Here is an 18,005-nt window from a genome sequence, read left to right on the forward strand (position 1 = left end):
AATAGAAAAAGGACTTTACATGAATTTAAAGATTAATAAGACGCGACAGAAGGCTGAGAACATCGGACAGACGGCGCAGTGAAGAAGTGAGAGCGAGAAAATATGTCACCTGACGTTGACGACTCTGAGCTCAGACGGGCAGAGATGGAAGAGAGCGAACGGATGCCTTAGCAAAGGTCAAACCAAAGGTCAAACTACACCAGGACAGTAGTTAACTTTGTTAGTTCGTTTTATCGTATTTCTTTCATAGTTTATATTTCAATGAAGTGTGTAAAAGACAGGATACAGTGAGTCCAGCAGCTTTTAAAGCGGATGTTTGGACGTATTTTGGTTTGAAAACAAATAAAAGTAGTTACAACTGAGGACGAGAGGATACAGTGACTCCAGCAGATTTTAAAGCTGATGTTTGGCCACATATTTTGGTTTGAAAACAAATGAAAGCAGTTACGACTGAGGACGAGAGGATACAATGACTCCAGCAGATTTTAAAGCTGATGTTTGGACATATTTTGGTTTGAAAACAAATAAAAGCAGTTACGACTGAGGACGAGAGGATACAGTGACTCCAGCAGATTTTAAAGCTGATGTTTGGACATATTTTGGTTTGAAAACAAATGAAAGCAGTTACGACTGAGGACGAGAGGATACAGTGACTCCAGCATCTTTTAAAGCTGATGTTTGGACATATTTTGGTTTGAAAACAAATGAAAGCAGTTACAACTGAGGACAAGAGGATACAATGACTCCAGCAGATTTTAAAGCTGATGTTTGAACATATTTTGGTTTGAAAACAAATGAAAGCAGTTACAACTGAGGACGAGAGGATACAGTGAGTCCAGCAGCTTTTAAAGCTGATGTTTGGACATATTTTGGTTTGAAAACAAATAAAAGCAGTTACGACTGAGGACGAGAGGATACAGTGACTCCAGCAGCTTTTAAAGCTGATGTTTGGACATATTTTGGTTTGAAAACAAATGAAAGCAGTTATGACTGAGGACAAGAGGATACAATGACTCCAGCAGATTTTAAAGCTGATGTTTGAACATATTTTGGTTTGAAAACAAATGAAAGCAGTTACAACTGAGGACGAGAGGATACAGTGAGTCCAGCAGCTTTTAAATCTGATGTTTGGACATATTTTGGTTTGAAAACAAATGAAAGCAGTTACGACTGAGGACGAGAGGATACAGTGACTCCAGCAGCTTTTAAAGCTGATGTTTGGACATATTTTGGTTTGAAAACAAATGAAAGCAGTTACAACTGAGGACGAGAGGATACAGTGAGTCCAGCAGCTTTAAAGCTGATGTTTGGACATATTTTGGTTTGAAAACAAATGAAAGCAGTTACGACTGAGGACGAGAGGATACAGTGACTCCAGCAGATTTTAAAGCTGATGTTTGGACATATTTTGGTTTGAAAACAAATGAAAGCAGTTACGACTGAGGACGAGAGGATACAGTGACTCCAGCAGCTTTTAAAGCTGATGTTTGGACATATTTTGGTTTGAAAACAAATAAAAGAAGTTACAACTGAGACCAAGAGGATACAGTGACTCCAGCAGATTTTAAAGCTGATATTTGGCCACATATTTTGGTTTGAAAACAAATGAAAGCAGTTACGACTGAGGACGAGAGGATACAGTGACTCCAGCAGCTTTTAAAGCTGATGTTTGGACATATTTTCGTTTGAAAACAAATGAAAGCAGTTACGACTGAGGACGAGAGGATACAGTGACTCCAGCAGCTTTTAAAGTTGATGTTTGGACATATTTTGGTTTGAAAACAAATAAAAGAAGTTACAACTGAGGACAAGAGGATACAGTGACTCCAGCAGCTTTTAAAGCGGATGTTTGGACATATTTTGGTTTGAAAACAAATAAAAGCAGTTACAACTGAGGACATGAGGATACAGTGACTCCAGCAGATTTTAAAGCTGATGTTTGGACATATTTTCGTTTGAAAACAAATGAAAGCAGTTACGACTGAGGACGAGAGGATACAGTGACTCCAGCAGATTTTAAAGCTGATGTTTGGACATATTTTGGTTTGAAAACAAATGAAAGCAGTTACGACTGAGGACGAGAGGATACAGTGACTCCAGCAGCTTTTAAAGCTGATGTTTGGACATATTTTGGTTTGAAAAAAATAAAAGAAGTTACAACTGAGGACAAGAGGATACAGTGACTCCAGCAGCTTTTAAAGCTGATGTTTGGACATATTTTGGTTTGAAAACAAATAAAATTAGTTACAACTGAGACCAAGAGGATACAGTGACTCCAGCAGATTTTAAAGCTGATATTTGGCCACATATTTTGGTTTGAAAACAAATGAAAGCAGTTACGACTGAGGACGAGAGGATACAGTGACTCCAGCAGCATTTAAAGCTGATGTTTGGACATATTTTCGTTTGAAAACAAATGAAAGCAGTTACGACTGAGGACGAGAGGATACAGTGACTCCAGCAGCTTTTAAAGTTGATGTTTGGACATATTTTGGTTTGAAAACAAATAAAAGAAGTTACAACTGAGGACAAGAGGATACAGTGACTCCAGCAGCTTTTAAAGCTGATGTTTGGACATATTTTCGTTTGAAAACAAAAAAAGAAGTTACAACTGAGGACAAGAGGATACAGTGACTCCAGCAGCTTTCAAAGCTGATGTTTAGACATATTTTGGTTTGAAAACAAATAAAAGAAGTTACAACTGAGGACAAGAGGATACAGTGACTCCAGCAGATTTTAAAGCTGATGTTTGGCCACATATTTTGGTTTGAAAACAAATGAAAGCAGTTACGACTGAGGACGAGAGGATACAGTGACTCCAGTAGCTTTTAAAGCTGATGTTTGGACATATTTTCGTTTGAAAACAAATGAAAGCAGTTACGACTGAGGACGAGAGGATACAGTGACTCCAGCAGCTTTTAAAGTTGATGTTTGGACATATTTTGGTTTGAAAACAAATGAAAGCAGTTACAACTGAGGACGAGAGGATACAGTGAGTCCAGCAGCTTTTAAAGCTGATGTTTGGACATATTTTGGTTTGAAAACAAATAAAAGAAGTTACAACTGAGGACAAGAGGATACAGTGACTCCAGCAGATTTTAAAGCTGATGTTTGGCCACATATTTTGGTTTGAAAACAAATGAAAGCAGTTACGACTGAGGACGAGAGGATACAGTGACTCCAGTAGCTTTAAAAGCTGATGTTTGGACATATTTTCGTTTGAAAACAAATGAAAGCAGTTACGACTGAGGACGAGAGGATACAGTGACTCCAGCAGCTTTTAAAGTTGATGTTTGGACATATTTTGGTTTGAAAACAAATGAAAGCAGTTACGACTTCGTCAAGAGTCATGTGGTCTGTAAATTCTGCAACACCAGAGTCAAGTCCTTGACAATACTGCACATGTATCCTTGTTACTACAGTATCACTATATAATGCGATAAGTATCATATCGTGATACGTATCGTCATCGCCAGTTTCATGACAATACTCACCCCTAATTTAGTTGTTTTGTTTTTTTTCTATTTTTTATCTCATTTCCAACCTGTTGTGTTTGTAATCATGAACTACTCAAGTATTCTCACCACTCCAGCGTTCGTCGCCGGCTGACAGTATTCGCGATGCAGAGATAAGCTAACGGAGGATGGAAGCCACGCGGGCGTGAAACACCGTTGCATACGAAAAAAACACTTAATTTCACACTGTGCTGGTCCTTAACAATGACTGATCCATCAGCGGTTCCACCTTTTTTGTAGCCGCTGAGTAGAGCCAGACCTCGGCTCCGAGGGAAGGGAAAATAGTGCCGAGTAATAGCTCTCGAGCAGCCGGAGCGTGACGCGTCTGTTTATGAATTATTAGCCTTTTCTTTCCTCGTCGTCTGAAAGATTCAATCGATCCGAATGATTTTCCTTCAGTCGGTTACCGAATTAAAAAAAAAAAAAGGGTCAGTTTGATTTTCTTGTTTTAACTTCTTGGACAACAAACCCTTCCAGCGTCGTCTCTCGCTGCTTTTAACTTTTGAGGAAAAAAGCGCCGAAATGCATTACAACATGTACTGAAGGAAATTGGCAATTACAGGAGTCTAACATGTTCTCAGTGCAGTAACTGGAGGCGTTGCTTTTCTTTTCTTTCTTTTTTTTCTTTTTTTTTTTTGATGTAATTGCCTTCCTCGGGTCCACTTGTCCGCGGACCCCTCGATGTAAAGCGCCAGGACGACAAGGAGGGATAAATTGCAGTGTAATTTTCCTCAAGTGTTCATCAGCGAGTGCTGAGGATGAATAAAGGAAGACATGACACCCGGGGTCACATGGCAGCCGCCCCCCCCCCCACACCCCCGACTCTTTGATGCAATGATTCTTGGAACAGTTTAAGATTTAGCTTCAGCTGCGATAATGGGTTCTAGGAGCGATCATGGATCTATTCATTTTCTTGTCCTCGACTCGTGATGACGTCCAGAAATGAGACGTTCGGGAACAGTAGGATAATAAAAAGGTGCTTTTTTTTTAAAACCTATATACTGATTTGCACCGTTTATTTTTTCCCTATAATTTTAGCTTTTGAAATATCGTGAATCAGTACATTAATATTTAAAAACACACATAATTTAAGAGGTGCTGGTGCGACAAATCCTTCAAAAGGTTTGTGGATCCAGATGGTCATTCAGAACAGCAATATTAATTAATAGTTTTCTCAACGTTTCTTAAAGTTGATTTGATTTAATAAATGGACCCAAAAAATGCAGATAGTCACGTCCAATCAATCTTAAATGTGTTCAGAAATACTTATTTCTAGAGAATAGCATCATGGCTAATGTAGCATACTATAAAAACAAAATATTTCTGAGTGAATAAAACTAAAAATCTAAAAAATGAGTAGATTACAGGTGCGACACGTTCTTCCAATTTTTAATGGATCCAGATGGTATTTTAAGTAAGTTAGTAAGATAAGCAACACGATTTTCGTGAATATATTTTTTATGTTTTTTAGTTTTTAAAAAGACAGTTGATGGCACAGGTAACGACAAAAAAATTCACCTGTACGAAGTCCAATCAATCTCAAACGTGTTCAGATTGCTAAAGGATAGTATTCTGGCTAATGTAGCATAGCATAAAAACAAACACAATACTTTTCTGGGGACAAAAAACATTATTCAACATTTAAAAAAAAAAATTGCCTACATGAGTGACAAGTCCTTCAAAGGGTTCATGGATCCAGATGGTAATTCAGAACAGCAGCAATATTTAATAACTCAATAACTTAATAACTTAATTTATTTATTTTTTCTATACTAAAGCTCATAAACCGACCTAACAAATGTTCTACAGCCTGCAGTAGCGACCTTCAAAATTCTTTAAAGGGTTCATGGAACCAGATGGTAATAAAGAAAGGCACAACATGTAATTTTATGTTTTTTTAACACTTCCTGAAATCAATTTTTCCTTATATTACTTAATAAAAAAGACAATACAGTTGATCATGTTACAATAAAAAAAAAAATTAACAGTAAAGAAAATTTCTTCAAAAGGTTCATGGATCCAGATGGTAATTGAGGACCATAAACAACACAGTCCAAAAACATACAGAGGTTGATTGAAAACTTGGGGAAATTGTCACAAGGTATAGGTGTGTGTGTGAATGGTTGTCTGTCTTTGTGTGTCCTGCGACAGACTGGCGTCCTGTCCAGAGTGTCCCCTGCCTCTCGCCCTATGATACTGGGATAGGCTCCAGTCTCCCCGCGACCCTGGTAAGGGATAAAGCTGAAGAAAATGAATAAATGAATAACAATGTGAACACATTTATTATTCTGGCTCTTATGAGCATAAAAAAAACATTAATTAGAAAAACATTGAAATTTTCACTCATATTTTTGAAAAAAAGATCCTGCAAAAAATCCAATTATTTTCCCCGGCGACCAACGTCTGATGGGCTTCTGTAGCGACTAAAAAGAATTTCATCTTTCATCTGGCGTCGCATCGCTCTAGTCTCGGGAGTTTGTCGATACTTTTGTGAAAATTATTCTGGCCGACGTATCGTTAAGACGCTGTGAGGTAAATTCCTCGTAAATGAAAGTTACGAGAAGCGAAACCAACACAATATGTTGTGCGACTGAAGGCGAAGGCTGATGCAATACGGCGCTACATTCATCTAATTAGAGTGTGTGTGTGTGTGTGTGTGTGTGTGTGTGTGTGTGTGTGTGTGTGTGTGTGTGTGTGTGTGTGTGTGTGTGTGTGTGTGTGTGTGTCGACTCATTTCGCTGTTCAAGGCTGCTGTTGGTGCCATTAAACGACTTGTCTAATTACGCCGTAATATGGCGTAGGGCTGTAACTGCAGGGGTGGGGCGACACGATCTGCGCCCCGTAAACGCCTTAATAGCCGCGCACACCCCTCGCAGTCAGGGATGAGTAGATTTAGCCGTTAGCGAACACAAAGCGTTTCGTGCCAATCGGTGATCGAGAGCCCCGTACTAATGATTTGTTTTTGCTAATTACGATATAATTCGGCGTAATGGAGTCCAAATATAGTCTTCTGTCTATTACCGTAATTACGCCGTCGCCGAGGTGTCGGCTTGACGAATGGGCGTCGTCCAAAACGAAACGTTCCCTCGTTTGTTTGAATTAGCGACGAATGAAACGGCAAAGGATGGAATGTTTTTATTTAGTCGCGAAATTAATCGTCGTCAGGTTCTTTAAGAAAATCTTTTTTTTTTTCACTCGTCGTCGTTTCTGTTCTTAGATGTCGGGCGAGTGTCGGACGACACGGAAATCAAAGCAACTTTTTGATACGATGTGATGGACGATAATCTTTTTTATCAAATATACTTCTTTTTTTTTTTAAATTATGTCAACTTTTGGGACAAACATTTGGTAAAACGTATAAAGGAAACTTTCCTACAATTATTTGCGTTCACATGGTCCGTCGGATTTCATACTTAAGTTTTCGGACATTATTTCCCATTTTCAGAGACATTGATTTTTGGCCTTTTTTACCACTTTTCGTGGAAATAATTTGTCGATTTCTTCCCTTTGTTTAGCCTTCAAAAAACAACATTTTACACATTTTAGCAAAATTTATTTGCATTCACGTGGTCCGTCGGATTTCATACTTAAGTTTTCGGACATTATTTCCTATTTTCAGAGACATTAATGTTTGGCCTTTTTAAAACTGTTCGTGGAAAAAATTAGTCGATTTATACCTTTTTGTTTAGCCTTCAAAAAACAACATTTTACACATTTTAGCAAAATTTATTTGCGTTCACATGGTCCGTCGGATTTCATACTTTAGTTTTCCGACATTATTTCTCAATTACAGAGACGTTGATTTTTGGCCTTTTTTTTACAAGTTTTTGTGGCAAAAATATGTCGATATCTACCTTTTTTTTTGGAGCCATGAATAAATACAATGAACACAAAAAGTTAAACAATAAAAAAAAGCCCTATCAGAAAAAAAGATCAAGGTCAAAGCCACAATAAATTTGCCAAATAATGACACATTTAAAAAAAACTAACATAATTTTGTTTCTCTGTAAAAACTTTATGAAATGACTGGATTAACGTTTGATTTCTTTCTAAAAATAGGTTAAAAAGAACCAAAAACAACTTAAAAGTATATAAGACAATACAATTAAAACATGGTTAATGAATATATTGAAACACATTCAATTATTAAAAGCAATAACAAGTTAAAACTAAAAAGTGGAAACAAATATTTTATCTCCCAACATCTTGAATAATACAAATAATGTAATATCACATTTAAACACTCTTAACAACAATCAATAAATCAAATATATATACAAAAAAAGAAGAAATGAGACCTAAATATTGAATTATATGTAAGAAATATGCATTAAAGTACTTTATTGTATCCATTTTATAACCTTTAGATATTGTCTCCATAGCGGGACTGTTGTTAGCTAAGGGTTAGCATAAAAGCTAATGTAGCATAATATAAAAAAAACAACAACAAACAACAACTTTGGGACAAAAAAATGCTCAACTGTAAAAAGGAAAGTTAAAGTGTAAAAACATGTAATCAAAAGTAATGAAAAAGCCCAAATTAAAAATTAAAAAGGTTATTTTGTTTATCAGTAAAAACGTTTTAAAGTATTATTTAAATAAAAATGGCTCTGATAATATTCATTAATATTTAATTTACGAATAAAAGATGAAAATAACAATAATTGAAGGTATTCAAGACAATAATCGAAGGTACATGGTTTTTAGTGAAAGATAATTTAATAATTTAAAGCAAAATTAAGTAAAAACCTAATTTTATCTTCAAATAAATAATCTTGACTAATACAAATAACTCAATATTACATGTAAACACTGTTAATACATGTAAAAATAAGTATATAAATATAATTGTATTATATATAAAGTCTACAGGAATAAAATAACAAAAAAAAAACTCCAAAAATTGTGTCCAAAACATAATTTTTCCTTTTAAAATCTCATTTTGCAGAATAAGAAAAAACATTTCTTGCTCACGGCCGTTGCAAACCCACAGATCCTTTTTTCTTCCTTCAGGTTTAGTTATTTTCAATCATCTTACCTTGAAGGTTTTTTTTTTTTTCAACCAATTCCAAATCAATCTCTGAAGAATGTTAGGAATCCTACACGTGTGCGAGAGATTTTCTGCCGAGACTGTAAGTCAGTGTGAGTCAGAGGCGTCTGGTTCAGTCGGCCATGTTACCACACAGTGTTTTCAGCCTCGGAGCAGGAGGAGGAAGATAATATGAAAACAACGGTTCATCACAGTCGACCGACGCTCGCTCGCCGCTCACCTGCGAGGGCGAGAGAGAGAGAGAGTCCAGGTGCTTCCAGAGACGCCATGATGCTCGCAAATATGCGTGAAGGAGAAAATATGTCTGGATTTTTCTCATTTTAATGACTGGACAAGAGATATATAGATATATATATATATATATTTAATGTTAAATACTCTCATTTTAATGAGTGAACAAGATATATATATATTAAATGTTAAATATTCTCATTTTAATGAGTGAACAACATATATATATATATATATATATATATATATATATATATATATTTAATGTTAAATACTCTCATTTTAATGAGTGAACAAGATATATATATATTAAATGTTAAATATTCTCATTTTAATGAGTGAACAACATATATATATATATATATATATATATATATATATTTAATGTTAAATACTCTCATTTTAATGAGTGAACAAGATATATATATATTAAATGTTAAATATTCTCATTTTAATGAGTGAACAACATATATATATATATATATTTAATGTTAAATACTCTCATTTTAATGAGTGAACAAGATATATATATATTAAATGTTAAATATTCTCATTTTAATGCGTGAACAACAGATATATATATATATATTTAATGTTAAATATTCTCATTTTAATGAGTGAAGAAGAGATAAATATATATATTTAATGTTAAAAATTCTCATTTTAATGAGTGAAGAAGAGATAAATATATATATTTAATTTTAAATATTCTCATTTTAATGAGTGAAGAAGAGATAAATATATATATTTAATGTTAAATATTCTCATTTTAATGACTGAATGAAAGATAAATATATTAAATATTCTCATTTTTATTACGTTTTTATAATTAAAATGTATACTGTTTTATTTTAAAAAAAAAAAATTTTAAAGATAATTTGTCGATTCAATTGTGTAAACCATTTTCTCATCTTTTATTTTATGTTTTATATTTGAATAATAAAAAAACATTTAGTAAATACATAAAAACGTTGCTTAAAAGTGTATTTCTTATATCACATTTAAACACAATTAATTAATGAATCCAATATATGTACAAAAAATAAATAAATGTGACCTAAATGTTGAATTATATGTGAAAAATGTGCATTGAACTACTTTATTGTATACATTTCAATACCAAAATTATTTTCTATATGGCGGTAATGTTGTTAGCTAAGGGTTAGCATAAAAGCTCAACTATATTTTAATGACTAAACAAATGATAAATATATATTAAATATTCTAATTATTATTATGTTTTGATTATTAAAAATGTATATGTTTTTTTTTTATTTTAAGTGCTTTCTTTTTAACTTCAATTTGTCCATTTAATTGTACAAATAATTTTTGTTCTATTTTTTTGCAAATTGCAAATAAAAAGAGTATAGATTTAAACTTGTTTTTATTATTAAAAATAACTAAATAAACTTCATTAATTCCCCGATATATAATTCGGAATAAACATGATTTTTTTATTTAAAAGAAAAATGATTTGAATACAAATGTGTCCTTAATTGAGGTCAACGATGTGTTATTTTAATTCCGATCTATATATACATATATATATATATGTATATATACATGTATATATATATATATATACATATATATATATATTTAAAAATATGACTTTCATTGGAAAAACAAACAACAAAAAACCATTGAATTCTATAATTAAATTCAGTATGAAAACAATTTTAATTGAACAATTTCTTATTTGAATGTTTATGTGTTAGGTTTTCTTTCTAAAAAATCATTTCTTCTGTTTATTCTTTTCTTGTCACCACTAAAGTGCATGATATTTACATTTGAACATCTGGTCAAGAGTGACGTCACCGTCGCTAAAAGACCCAGAAACTCTCTTCGACTCAGAGCTGGAAGATTTCTTCTACAAATGGAGTGGAAGCCAAATTACCGTCCGTGATGTTTTTTCTTCCCGGGAGCTCGTCCAGTTCCTCGCAGCAGGACGGACCTTAAAGTGCATGTGTGTGTTTCTCATGATGGTTCTCAGCTGGACCTCATCTGCGGGAGAGACCAGGACATTTTTCCAGCCGCCGGGTCGATGATGTTCCTTCAAAACCATTTACGCTCCGTGTTCCCCCGCCGAGGAACGCTGGCCTGAGAAACGATGACGTGATGTCAATCTTCTAGAAGGTGTTCTTTGGTGAACCCTCTTTAATCCTGGGGTCGTTGCTGAGGAGTCATCGAACGACACTTTTCTCCGTCGCGTCGGTTTCCCATCGACAAGCGTCGAGTGATGTTTGGACCAGAATCCTCCATTTTTTTCGGGGATTTGTGCTTGTAATTGCTGATTTTTCAGAGATTCAATTTCCACGTGAGGAATGTGTTTGTCGAGGATCCGTGAAGGTCGACTCTTTATTTTTTTTGTATCTGTGTATCCCTTGTGTTCTCTCAGGGTCAAGGTGACCTGAAAAAAAAAAGTGTTTGTGGTATCCCTTGTGTTGTCTCAGGGTCAAGGGCAACGACCTCCCTGGCTTCCATAAATACATATACAGTGGTGGAGGTCGTTAACCTTGACCCTGAGCTAACACAAGGGATACCACAACCACATTTGTTCTCGGGTCACACCTTGACCCAGAGATAACACAAGGGATACCACAAACGATGATATTTTGATGATATTATGATGATATTTTGATGATATTTTGATGATATTTTGATGATTTTATGATGATATTTTGAAGATATTCCAACCATATTTTGATGATTTTATGATGATATTTTGATGATATTTTGATGATTTTATGATGATATTTTGATATTTTGATATTTTGATGATTTTATGATGATATTTTGATATTTTGATGATTTTATGATGATATTTTGGAGATATTCCAACCATATTTTGATGATTTTATGAAGATATTTTGATGATATTTTGATATTTTGATGATTTTATGATGATATTTTGATGATATTACGATGATATTTGATGATTTTATGATGATATTTTGAAGATATTCCAACCATATTTTGATGATTTTATGATGATATTTTGATGATATTTTGATGATATTATGACGATATTACGATGATATTTTGATGATTTTATGGTGATATTTTGAAGATATTCCAACCATATTTTGATGATTTTATGATGATATTTTGATGATATTTTGATGATTTTATGATGATATTTTGTTGATATTTTGATAATTTTATGATAATATTTTGATGATTTTACGATGATATTTTGATGATTTTATGATGATATTTTGATGATATTACGATGATATTTTGATGATGATATTTTGATGATTTTACAACGATATTTTGATGATATTTTGATGATTTTATGATAATATTTTGATGTTTTTATGATAATATTTTTGATGATATTACGATGATTTTATGATGATATTTTGATGATATTACGATGATATTTTGATGATGATATTTTTGATGATTTTACAACGATATTTGTATGATTTTATGATGATATTTTGATGATATTACGATGATTGTATGATGATATTTTGATGATATTACGATGATATTTTGATGATGATATTTTTGATACCACAACCACATTTGTTCTCGGGTCACACCTTGACCCAGAGATAAAACAAGGGATACCACAAACGATGATATTTTGATGATTTTATGACAATATTTTGATAATTTTATGATGATATGTTGATGATATTACGATGATATTTTGATGATTTTATGATGATATTTTGATGATATTACGATGATATTTTGATGATTTTATGATGATATTTTGAAGATATTCCAACCATATTTTGATGATTTTATGATGATATTTTGATGATTTTATGATGATATTTTGTTGATATTTTGATAATTTTATGATAATATTTTGATGATTTTACGATGATATTTTGAAGATTTTATGATGATATTTTGATGATATTACGATGATATTTTGATGATGATATTTTGAAGATTTTATGATGATATTTTGATGATGATATTTTGATGATTTTACAACGATATTTTGATGATTTTATGATAATATTTTGATGATTTTATGATAATATTTTTGATGATATTACGATGATTTTATGATGATATTTTGATGATATTACGATGATATTTTGATGATGATATTTTGATGATTTTATGATGATATTTTGATAATATTTTGATGATATTACGATGATTTTATGATGATATTACGATGATATTTTGATGATGATATTTTGATGATTTTATGATAATATTTTGATGATTTTATGATGATATTTTGATAATATTTTGATGATATTACGATGATTTTATGATGATATTTTGATGATTTGATGATGGTATTTTGATAATTGAACCGCGATCTCAGCCGGATCTACACTCACCAACCTTCATTCAACGCCTTGCTCAAGAGCAGCAGAAGGGCAGCGTACTGGTCTCAGGTCAGCGATCGCGACGGCATCTTTAACGTCAATGGATTGAAACTAATGTTCCTTCACTAACGAAAGAGCGAAACTAACAACCTCTGGCAAGAGCGGCCGCCGACGTCCGCCTCCGCGTTGCCAAGCTTTCCGTGGCGAAGACGAACTACTTATCATTTCAGCCTCGTCTCAGAAGGTGTCCGTGGAAACCGGAGCGTCGGTTTATGATGATGCCGTTATTTATCTGCCCACTGTCTGTGTGAGTTATGCACTCGCTGATGATTTATCCTCAGCGTCTCAGGCGGGGATCGTTTGCTCGTCCTGGAAGCTTGAAACACACAATAGTACATTGTTTTTGTATAGAATCAGGCGTGAATTTAATTTATCTTAATATTATTTCACAATAAACTCGTTTTTTTCCTCCTTTATTGACCGTAATGTAAGGTAACGTGAGACCTAAACCTGTTGTGCATCTCGAAGTATTAGAATGAAATACTTTTGTCATATTGTTCGTCAAAACTAAAACAAAATTGTATCTTGAGCATTTCAAAGTGTGTCCAAAATCGCACACTTCTACACTTTATTTTCTGAGTGCACAAATGCAAACCAGTTAGCAATGTGTGAAAATGTAGTACACAATGAGCAGTAAATTGGACAGAAAATTGAGTGTGGATCGATGGACACTTTCCACCCTTAACGGCGGCCATCTTAGTGACGTAGATGAAGCTAAACTGAAGCTACGTCACTGACGACACGACTTCAGATCCTGCAAATACTTGCGCAAATGTCTTGAGAAAACACTTATTTTACTATAAAACAACACAACAACAGTAATAACACAATTAAACACAACTTAATGACTTGTTTCAATTGAAGAAAAGCGCTGTCAAGTGTCGTTGATAGTGTTCCTATGGTTGTAATCAGTGTTAAATAGTAGTAGAAGAAGAAACTGCCGTGTCATTTCCTGTAAGTGTGTAGCAGCAGAGTTTGATTTGAGACAGTCCTACACTGTCCTAATGTAATGAGCACTAGCCAAGTACTTGCACTTAATGCGTACTATAAACCAGTGCACTCGGAGAAGTGCCCAATTTGGGACACCATGACAGGAATATTACTTTGTAGAAAATCCTGTTATCTTAAAAAATAAAACACTTTTTACCTTTGATAAAAGATATTAATTTGCATGAATACAATTACTTCAAAAGATAGTAAGATAGGTTTACTTTTGCTAGCGATGCTAAGTCGCTCACCAGAGGGTTTTTTCTTGAATGATTGTCTTTGATTTGTTCCACAGTTTCCTTTGATGACTTGAACGCGGGTCGGGTCGAGGTTTACGATGAAATACGTCAAAACTCCAAATCCAGTCGCAGTAAGTATTACTGACACGTCTAATTCTAACTTTTCACTGAAATAAGTTTCCTTGTTAATTACCCGTCCTTGCGAAGGTTCGCCGCTCCATTATGACCACCACGAACTACACCTGACAGTCGAAGAGATTCCGTTATTAGCTTTGTGTACCCTGCAGGATATCGAACCATTAACTCTTTCTAAAGTATATTTTATTTTCCTGCTTTTAAATACTGGAATTAAGTGAATGTATAGAAATACAAAGACATCTTTTTAGCTTTTGTATCACGGAATAAAACCAATTCCTGATCACTTTTCTTCGACCTGTCTCAACTACCGCTAACAAGTGTTTGCCAGCCTGTCGGCAAATTAAAGAATGAATACATTTTACTTATTGTTCGTCAAAACTCCAAATCCAAATCCTGAGCAAATACATTTTTCAAAGTCGCAGTAAGTATTACTGACACATCTAATTCTGACTTTTCACTGAAATAAGTTTCCTGGTTAATTACCCGTCCTCGTGAAGGTTCACCGCTCCATTATGACCACCACGAACTCAACCTGATAGTAGAAGAGATTCCGTTATTAGCTTCGTGTACCGTGCAGGATATCAAACCATTAACTTTTTTTTAAGTATATTTTGCTTTCCTGCTTTTAAATACTTGAATTAATTGAATGTATAGAAATATAAAGACATCTTTTTAGCTTTTGTATCACGGAATAAAACCAATTCCTGATCACTTTTCTTCGACCTGTCTCAACTACCGCTGACAAGTGTTTGCCAGCCTGTCTGCAAATTAAAGAATGAATACATTTTACTTATTGTTCGTCAAAACTCCAAATCCAAATCCTGAGCAAATACATTTTTCAAAGTCGCAGTAAGTATTACTGACTTTTCACTGAAATAAGTTTCCTGGTTAATTACCCGTCCTCGTGAAGGTTCACCGCTCAATTATGACCACCACGAACTCCACCTGACAGTCGAAGAGATTCCATTATAATGAGGCGTTCAACATCCAAATGTAAACTCGTATATTCTCCACGATGTTTACCGTCTGGAGTCGTGGAAACCGAACTCCGAGCGATTAAGACACGTGGTTGACGTTGACTTTTAATTAAGATCAATTATTGGGAAAGAAGCTCATTAGCTATGAAGCTATCGCGAAACCTTTAAACATCCTCCGGCGTGCGGTCAGTCTTTTCCTGGTTATTGTCCGGCGAGCGTCTACACCGAGCCTCCCAGGCAGAATAAACACTCCAGCTCGTCTTATCAGCTCTAATGAGGGGATTTAAATTGAAAGTTTAAGCCCCTGAAATCAAGCGCCGGAAGACGGCGACCTCCAATAAACTCTGCGAAACTTCTCGCAGAATGAAATAAACTCGCGCGGATTAATTATTTTCTCCGACAAGCCAATTAAATTAAACTTTTATTTCTTATCGGCGATGGCGTCAGATTGCGATGGAACAAATAAATGCGCTCCGGCCCGGCAAATAATGAAGGATTATTATGGGTCAAGACTCTGGTAATTATGTGAACTGGAAGGTTTTTTTGAAGTGCGTAACAACACGCTGAAGATATGTCGGCACTTATAACTCCGTGCGTCATTACTCGAGTCGATGACAACTAATGATATCGACTCAATCTTCGATATCATCTGGTGAACTCAGCTTTTCACTGTTTTCTTCAGTCCAGATTTAAAATAATGTTTTACGCTTTAACCAATTACCTGCATAAATACAACGACAAAAATGCTAACCATTCTCATGATTATACTTTTTAATTTGAGTGTTTCAAACCAAGACTTCTTCTTTCGTATATCATGATGATCTTCAGTGGAGGGATGGAACTAGTGAGTTATCTTCAGTCCACTAGATGGTAGTGATGTGTTGATGAAGCTTCATGAAACAGTGTCATTATCTTCAGAGTCCACTAGATGGTAGTGATGTGTTGATGAAGCTTCACAAAACAGTGTCATTATCTTCAGAGTCCACTAGATGGTAGTGATGTGTTGGAGAAGCTTCATGAAACAGTGTCATTATCTTCAGAGTCCACTAGATGGTAGTGATGTGTTGATGAAGCTTCATGAAACAGTGTCATTATCTTCAGAGTCCACTAGATGGTAGTGATGTGTTGATGAAGCTTCATGAAACAGTGTCATTATCTTCAGAGTCCACTAGATGGTAGTGATGTGTTGATGAAGCTTCACGAAACAGTGTTATTATCTTCAGAGTCCACTAGATGGTAGTGATGTGTTGATGAAGCTTCATGAAACAGTGTCATTATCTTCAGAGTCCACTAGATGGTAGTGATTTGTTGATGAAGCTTCACGAAACAGTGTTATTATCTTCAGAGTCCACTAGATGGTAGTGATGTGTTGATGAAGCTTCATGAAACAGTGTCATTATCTTCAGAGTCCACTAGATGGTAGTGATGTGTTGATGAAGCTTCACAAAACAGTGTCATTATCTTCAGAGTCCACTAGATGGTAGTGATGTGTTGGAGAAGCTTCATGAAACAGTGTCATTATCTTCAGAGTCCACTAGATGGTAGTGATGTGTTGATGAAGCTTCATGAAACAGTGTCATTATCTTCAGAGTCCACTAGATGGTAGTGATGTGTTGATGAAGCTTCACGAAACAGTGTTATTATCTTCATAGTCCACTAGATGGTAGTGATGTGTTGATGAAGCTTCATGAAACAGTGTCATTATCTTCAGAGTCCACTAGATGGTAGTGATGTGTTGATGAAGCTTCACAAAACAGTGTCATTATCTTCAGAGTCCACTAGATGGTAGTGATGTGTTGGAGAAGCTTCATGAAACAGTGTCATTATCTTCAGAGTCCACTAGATGGTAGTGATGTGTTGATGAAGCTTCATGAAACAGTGTCATTATCTTCAGAGTCCACTAGATGGTAGTGATGTGTTGATGAAGCTTCATGAAACAGTGTCATTATCTTCAGAGTCCACTAGATGGTAGTGATGTGTTGATGAAGCTTCATGAAACAGTGTCATTATCTTCAGAGTCCACTAGATGGTAGTGATGTGTTGATGAAGCTTCATGAAACAGTGTCATTATCTTCAGAGGCCACTAGATGGTAGTGATGTGTTGATGAAGCTTCACGAAACAGTGTCATTATCTTCAGAGTCCACTAGATGGTAGTGATGTGTTGATGAAGCTTCATGAAACAGTGTCATTATCTTCAGAGTCCACTAGATGGTAGTGATGTGTTGATGAAGCTTCACAAAACAGTGTCATTATCTTCAGAGTCCACTAGATGGTAGTGATGTGTTGGAGAAGCTTCATGAAACAGTGTCATTATCTTCAGAGTCCACTAGATGGTAGTGATGTGTTGATGAAGCTTCATGAAACAGTGTCATTATCTTCAGAGTCCACTAGATGGTAGTGATGTGTTGATGAAGCTTCACGAAACAGTGTTATTATCTTCAGAGTCCACTAGATGGTAGTGATGTGTTGATGAAGCTTCATGAAACAGTGTCATTATCTT

This window comes from Callionymus lyra, chromosome 16, assembly GCF_982586985.1.
Source record: "Callionymus lyra chromosome 16, fCalLyr1.hap1.1, whole genome shotgun sequence".
Taxonomy (NCBI): Eukaryota; Metazoa; Chordata; class Actinopteri; order Syngnathiformes; family Callionymidae; genus Callionymus; species Callionymus lyra.